Here is an 8,375-nt window from a genome sequence, read left to right as displayed (position 1 = left end):
GAGAATTTGAACACTGGAAACAATGAGGCAGATCAGACCCTCCACCAGGAAGCCAATGATCAACATAGGGAAGGCACCTCCGGAATCAAAAATCCGAAGGTGAACTCCTCGGAGGGGCGCGAATCAGAAAAAGAAGGACCCTCCCACGCTAGTGAGCTTATGGGATTAATCCATAGCCGACTCGAGCAGCTAGAACAGGAGCGGGAACGACAAAGGGAAGCTGAAAAGAACCTAAAAGAGGAGATGGAGCGACGAAAAGAGTTAGAAAGAAAACTCTTAAAGTTAGAATCCTCCCTCAAAGGTCGGAATTCCCACGACGATAGAGAACATTCTCCCTTAGGAGAGAAAGATCCGTTTAGCGAGGACATAATGAGGGCAAAAGTTCCGAGAAACTTTAGAAGCCCCGATATGGACCTCTACGATGGAACCACCGATCCCAAGCATCATCTGAGCAAATTTAAAAGTCGGATGTATCTGACCGACGCTTCTGACGCTACGCGATGCAAAGCTTTCCCGATAACCTTGTCAAAAGCAGCGATGAAGTGGTTCGACAGCCTCCCTCCGAGGTCAATTACCAGTTTTGAAGACCTCTCAAGAAAATTCTTGATGAGGTTCTCCATCCAGAAGGACAAAGTAAAGCATGCACCAAGTCTCCTGGGAATAAAACAGGAGGTCGGGGAGTCCTTACGAGCCTATATGGAAAGATTCAACAAAGCATGTTTGGAGATTCAAGACCTGCCCACCGAAGCAGTCATCATGGGGCTAGTCAATGGTCTTAGAGAAGGTCCCTTCTCACAGTCCATATCAAAAAGACACCCCGCCTCTTTAAATGATGTACAGGAAAGAGCTGAAAAGTACATCAATATGGAAGAAAACGCTAAGCTAAGAGACCCGAGTTTGCGACTCGGGCACCCTCCCTCAACGAAAGAGAGAGAGAGGGAAGCAAAGAAGAAGGAAGAACTTGGCCTCGATAGACCAAGAAAATATCACTCTTATACTCCATTGAAAGTTCCTGTAGTGGACGTATACAGAGAAATTTGCAATACTGAAAGGCTGCCTCCCCCCAGACCCATTAAAAATAAAAAGGGGGGAAGCCGCGGTGATTACTGTGAGTACCACAAGATATATGGGCACTCTACAAACGACTGTTACGACCTTAAAAATGTGATAGAAAAGCTGGCCAGAGAAGGTCGGCTTGACAGATATCTCATAGAAAGGTCGGACGGTCATGGAAAAAGAAAGCGGGAAGATACGGATAGAAGAGACCCACCACCACAAACTCCGGAGAGACATATTCATATGATCTCAGGAGGCTTTGCGGGAGGGGGACTCACAAAATCCTCTCGTAAAAGACATCTCAAGAGGGTTTATCAGGTCGAAGGGGGGTCCTCCGACCTTCCGACCATTTCATTCACAAAGGAAGACGGGCGAGGAGTAATCCCTGGGCACGATGACCCAGTGGTAATTACCATGATCCTGGCAAATGCCCATCTACACAGAACACTAGTAGACCAAGGAAGCTCAGCAGACATCCTCTTTAAGCCCGCTTTCGACAAACTAGGTTTAGATGAGAAAGAGTTAAGAGCCTACCCCGACACCTTGTACGGATTAGGTGACACGCCAATAAAGCCACTAGGATTTTTGCCCCTCCACACCACCTTCGGAAAGGGGGAAAAATCAAAGACTCTGAGTATAGACTTCATAGTCATCGACGTGGGATCGGCCTATAATGCTTTAATCGGCAGAGCTACCCTTAACCGACTCGGAGCGGTGGTATCGACACCCCACCTCTGCATGAAGTTCCCGACCTCGTCGGGGATAGCAACGGTGAGGGGAGATTAGAAGTTGGCAAGGAAGTGCTACAATGAAAGCCTAAACCTGAGAGGAAAAGGCAAAGAAGTTCACACAATAGAACTCGGGGGAGCAAGGGTTAAAGAAGAACTGCGACCACAGCTCGGGGGAAAAACTGAGGAGATTCAGGTCGGCGAAGAGGAAGGAAAAAACACTCATATAGGAGCCAACCTAGGGGAAACCCTAAGACAAGGGTTGATTAAACTCCTAAGAGATAATTCAGATCTCTTCGCCTGGAAGGCCTCCGACATGTCTGGGATAGATCCCGAGCTCATGTCTCACAAGCTCTCGATCTACTCAGGGTCCCGACCTGTGCAACAAAGAAGACGCAAGCTCGGCCCCGAGCGAGCCCTGGTAGTAGAAGAGCAAGTGCAGGTGCTCCTAGAAGCCGGCTTCATCAGAGAAGTCAAATATCCAACATGGCTAGCCAATATAGTGCTAGTCAGAAAACAAAATGGTAAATGGAGGATGTGCGTCGACTACACCGACTTAAATAAGGCATGTCCCAAGGACCCTTATCCACTACCAAGTATTGACGCCCTAGTGGACTCTAGCTCGGGGTATCAATACCTATCGTTCATGGACGCCTACTCAGGATATAACCAAATCCCGATGTATGAACCAGACCGGGAAAAAACATCATTCATCACGCCCAGAGCCAACTATTGCTACGTGGTCATGCCATTTGGATTGAAAAATGCAGGGGCCACATATCAGAGGCTGATGAATAAGGTGTTTGCCCCCCACTTAGGGAACTTAATGGAAGCATATGTCGACGATATGTTGGTAAAAACCAAGGAGGAAGTCGACCTCCTATCCGACCTCTCGCAAGTCTTTGACACCATAAGGTTGCACGGGATGAGACTAAATCCTGCAAAGTGCGCCTTCGCAGTGGAGGCAAGAAAATTTCTAGGATTCATGATAACACAAAGAGGGATCGAAGCCAATCCCGACAAGTGTAGAGCTATCCTAGAGATGAAAAGCCCGACTTGTCTGAGGGAGGTCCAACAGCTGAACGGCCGACTAGCAGCTCTCTCCAGATTTTTGGCAGGATCAGCATTAAGATCCCTTCCACTGTTCTCCCTACTGAAAAAGGGGCACCAGTTTGAGTGGACTCCCGAATGCGAGGAGGCGTTCCAGGAGTTCAAAAAGTTCTTAAGCCAACCTCCTATCTTGACCCGACCTATAGCCGGAAAAGACCTCGTCCTATACCTATCCGTGGCAGACAAGGCCGTCTCAGCAGCCTTGATAAGAGAAGACGAGGTCAGTCAACACCCAATCTACTTCATCAGTAAAGTTCTACAGGGCCCTGAGCTAAGGTATCACAAATTAGAAAAGTTTGCCTACTCCTTAGTAATAGCCTCTCGAAGGCTACGGCCTTACTTTCAAGCTCACACAATAAGAGTTCGCACAAACCAACCCATGAAGCAAATCCTCCAAAAGACGGATGTTGCAGGACGAATGGTCCAATGGGCAATAGAGCTCTCCGAGTTCGACTTGAAGTACGAGACTCGGACGGCGATTAAAGCCCAGTGCCTCGCCGACTTCATTGCAGAATATGCAGGGGACCAAGAGGACAAACCGACCACCTGGGAACTCTATGTGGATGGATCCTCCAATAAAACAGGAAGCGGCGCAGGCATAATATTGGTAGATGAAAGGGGAACCCAGATAGAGGTTTCCCTCAAGTTTGAATTCCCAGCTTCAAATAATCAGGCAGAATACGAAGCCTTGATCGCAGGATTGAAGCTGGCTGAAGAGGTCGGTGCTATGAAGGTGATGGTATACAGCGACTCCCAAGTGGTAACCTCCCAAATAAGTGGAGAATATCAGGCAAAGGACCCGAATATGAAAAGGTACTTGGAAAAAGCTTCGGAGCTCCTGGGGCGCTTTGCAGAAACCGAGGTGAAACACATAACTCGGGATCTAAACAGCAGAGCAGACGCCCTATCCAAGCTAGCAAGTACCAAGCCGGGAGGAAATAACAGAAGCCTGATTCAAGAGACTCTCCAGGAACCTTCAGTGGTAAAAACGGAAGACACACTAGAAGTCTTTGAAGTGGTCGGATTAAACCTCGGATGGATGAACCCCTTAGTCGAATACCTAAAATTCGACATCCTCCCTAAGGAGGAAAAAGAAGCCCAGAAAATCCGAAGGGAAGCACAACACTATACCTTGGTGAAAAATGTTCTCTATAGAAGGGGGATATCAACACCATTGTTAAAGTGTGTACCGACCTCAAAAGCCACCGAGGTGTTGGAGGAGGTACATAGTGGAATCTGCGGGAACCATCTCGGAGCCAGGTCATTAGCCAGGAAAGTGATCCGAGCTGGATTCTACTGGCCAACCTTACAGAAAGCTGCCACAGAATTTGTGAAAAGGTGCCAGCCATGTCAGATGCATGCAAATTTCCACGTAGCTCCCCCAGAGGAACTCATTAGTATCACTGCTCCATGGCCCTTTGCAAAATGGGGAATGGATTTGTTAGGTCCTTTTCCCCAGGCGCCAGGACAAGTTAAATACCTAATAGTGGGAATAGATTATTTCACAAAGTGGATAGAGGCAGAACCACTAGCCACCATCACTGCACAAAGAAGTCGGAGGTTCCTCTACAAAAACATAATCACAAGGTACGGGATACCTTATTCCATTACCACAGATAACGGAACCCAGTTCACCGACTCCACCTTTAGAAGCCTAGTAGCCAGTATGAACATCAAACACCAGTTCACCTCAGTCGAACACCCACAAGCCAATGGGCAAGCCGAAGTAGCCAACAAAGTCATACTAGCAGGGTTGAAGAAAAGGCTGCAAGATGCGAAAGGAGCTTGGGCTGAAGAGCTCCAACAAGTACTATGGGCTTACAGAACAACCCCCCAATCCGCCACTGGAGAAACACCCTTCCGGCTAGTCTATGGCGTAGAAGCCATGATCCCAATAGAGGTCAATGAGCAAAGCCCAAGAGTGATTTTCCACGACGAGATCAAGAATATACAGGGGCACAAAGAAGAGCTCGACTTGCTCCCTGAAGTCCGAGAAGAAGCTCAGATAAGAGAAGCAGCGTTGAAACAAAGGGTGACTACAAGGTACAACAAAAAAGTCATTCGAAGGAGTTTCACCCCTGACGACTTAGTCTTAATCAGAAACGACATTGGAGTCAACAAATCGGGGGAAGGAAAGCTCGCTGCTAATTGGAAAGGACCATACAAGGTCAAGGAGGTATTAGGAAAGGGCTATTATAAGGTGACCGACTTAGGCGGCGCCGAGTTACCAAGGTCATGGCATGCTTGTAATATGAAAAGGTACTACAGTTAAAAGCGAACTCTACTCCCTGATGTACTCTTTTCCCAGCTTCATGATTTTTTCCCAGAATCAAAGGGTTTTTTCTGGAGAAGGGTTTTTAACGAGGCATCATAGTAGGGGCTAAGGGAAATAAATTATCAAAAGCCCTTAGTAGCAATAAGGTACCTCCTCAACTAATAAAGATCTCTTTTATTTTAAAATATCTCTTTTAAGTTCCCTTTTTTATTCTCCTTCTACGAAACGCGCCGATTTAAGCTCAACAAAACGTGAAAATCCCATAAACCGACCTAGATGGTCGTTAGGATAAAACAACGAGGTACAAATCGGCGTAAAGAGGCTATAGAGGTCGATCATGATAAACTCGGGAGTGGTCCGACTCATAAGTCAGAATGCGAAACCGAGTAAAATTAAAATGAATCGCAAAAGTAGCCTAAGTCACGAAAAGCTCAATAAAACGAAATTGAGTACTAGGAATAACAAAAGAGATAGGAAAAACTAAGAGAAATTGTAAGGCTGCCTTGAAGATCAAGGAGATTCAGAAAAGCAGGCAAGCCCAAAAGAAAAGGTTTTTCTAGAAAAGATCAAAGAGTCAAAAGAACCACGAACAGAAAAAGCATGCGCGCATAAGGTAACTCAAAACCCTTATCCAAAAAGGGCATTTATTTAACGCTAAAATTATACCCTTATTAAAAAAGGGCATCATAAATTGTTTTGTTTACGGCCTTAAAAGGCCAAAAAATTGTTCAAAACACCAACAAATAAATATAAAGAGTTTAAAAAGAGGGGCCCACAGGCCGGGCCCCAATAGCCAAAATCACTTTTTAAGAGGATCACCACCAGCCGAGTCAGGGAGAACGCCAGGAGCCGGAGTCGAAGAGGAAGTCGGAAGAATGGTAGAAGAACTCGGAGCGTCCTTAGAGCGAGGAGGGGACTCTACGATCCTCTGCCCCCGAGTCTTTAAATCAGACTCAGACTCCACTATGGGGACAGGAGGATCCACGATGGCACCATCAATAACAATCTTATCAGGGTCCAAAGGAGAAAGGTCCAAGTCAGGAGCAATAACTCCGACCTGTTCCTTGAAAATCCTCCAAGCCTCATCAGCGCCATCCGCAATAGAGTCCTCCAACTCGGTGTAGGCCTTCCGAGCATTCAGCAAGTCGTTCTTTACAGACACAAGATCAGTAAATAAACTGTTGTAGCTGGCTTGCGCTGCTTTCCTCAAATCCATCTCCATGTTACATTGGGCTTGCAACTTCTTCCCCTTCTCCCGAAGGCTGTCTCTCTCCTCCTTCAGCTTAGTAACTTCCCCCTCCAACTCCTTCTCATGCTCCTGATATATGCGAAGCCTACCCTCCAGCTCCTCGACCCTCGAGGTCGTCCCTAAAGAGCTGATGGGAGTCTTCTCAAATATATCCAAGAGTTTGCCACAAACCCCCGCCGTCTTGAGACTCTCCTCAACCACAGTAGTGAGGTAGTGCCGAACAGAAACATCATCCATACTCATACGAGCATGAGGATAGATGTTCTTTCGGACGAACGCAAGAGCGTCCGCCTCACCAGAAGCGCCAGACTCTAAGGTCTTGCGCTTCTTTGGCTCTGGTTCGGGAGTAGGTCGGACGGGAGGGGGTGGCAGAGAGGGAGCAGAGGAAGAAATTACAATAGGTTGAGAGGGAGTCCCAACGTTCCGAGGAGGAGGAGGAGAGACAACCATCCTAACACCTCCAGACCTGGCTCGAGACTTTGCCTTGGCTTCCTGAACCCTCTGGTAAGACTCTTGAGCGTTTTTCTTTGCCATCTCTGCAAAAACAAATTGGTAGCTAAAATCAGACAAAGTCGGTAAAAGAAATTGCAAGTCAGAAATAACCAAGAAACGCAAAAAGCTACCTAATTGTGACTGGACAAAGGCCGGCAACCCCTGGAGAAATTTTTTAGTATCCAAGTATGGGGCCCTCCCCCACACTTCTCGGAGGAACCCCACAATGGCTGCCTCTACCTCATTTAGGTCATCTAGACCATATTTCTCGCAGGGGGAGGCCTCCAGCCAATATAAAGGAAATCGGGGAGAAGAATGCTCATCCAGAAAAAAGGGGTAGTGACCCTCTACAGCTTGCACTTTGAAAAAGTAGTTCTTGAAGTCGTGAAAGGACTCGTCAAAAAGGGTAAAAAGCCTCCGACCTTGTATGGCTCGGAAGGACACCCACTGTTGCTTATTATTTAGCCCACTGAAGGGCTTGGTCATATGGAAAAGGTAAAAGAAAATCCTCAGAGAAGTCGGAAACTCTAAAGCCTGGCTGATAAATTGATAAATTTTCAGAAAACCCCAAGAGTTGGGGTGAAGCTGGGTGGGAGCCACTCGGCAATGACGCAATACAGACATCTCAAACTCTGAAAAAGGGAGAAAAACTCCCAAACGAGTGACCATACTCTCATACATAAAAAATAAATGAGGGGCCGTCTCGTCAGCCCTCCCGAAGCAAACCCGGTCTTCTGGACCCGGGACTATCAACTCATACTTCGGCTCATCTTCTTCAGAAGTACAAATTCTATAGTGAGTACGTAGGTGGGTGACAAATTCAGTATCAACTGAGGGCTCCTCCCCTAGGACCGTAACATCGACCCACTGGGAGAGAGCATCTACGGAAGCCATTTCTTTTCTCAAAAAAGGGTGACAAGAAACCTACAAAAGAAAAGGGAAATCAACACACGGTCTCTAAGGGAAGGGGTACGGAACTAAAGCCTACAAACCAAATCTACCTACAAGATAAAAACACGCAAATAGAACGAATGTTACAGAAGGGGAAAAAGCTAACCTTTAAGTCTGAAATCAAGACTGGAGGTAGTAAAAGCCTTCGAAACGCAAGAACGCAGCACGAACAAATGCAAGGGAAATTTGAAAGATTGCAGAAACGAAACAACGAAAGAGAGGGAAAGTATTTATAAAGACGTTAGGGGCATAATGGTAAAACCGGGGCAACTCTCAATAAAAGTGCACCGTTACCAAGGCCATTAAATCCCTACGCATACTCAACGGACACGACGCTTGATTAGACGTAACCGTCAGAACCGAAAGGTCAAAGAAAAATCACGTCGGTCCTCTCGCAAATCGGCCAAGACCCCGAGTTGAATACTCGAACCCAACTCTCAAAAAAGAATTGGGCTCGAGTAGGGGCACTGTTCATACCCTGGCCCAATAAATAGGGCCCAGGATCCAAGCAAAG

Source organism: Arachis hypogaea, chromosome 15, assembly GCF_003086295.3.
Source record: "Arachis hypogaea cultivar Tifrunner chromosome 15, arahy.Tifrunner.gnm2.J5K5, whole genome shotgun sequence".
NCBI classification, from domain to species: domain Eukaryota; kingdom Viridiplantae; phylum Streptophyta; class Magnoliopsida; order Fabales; family Fabaceae; genus Arachis; species Arachis hypogaea.
Note: the sequence above shows the minus strand (reverse complement) of the source record.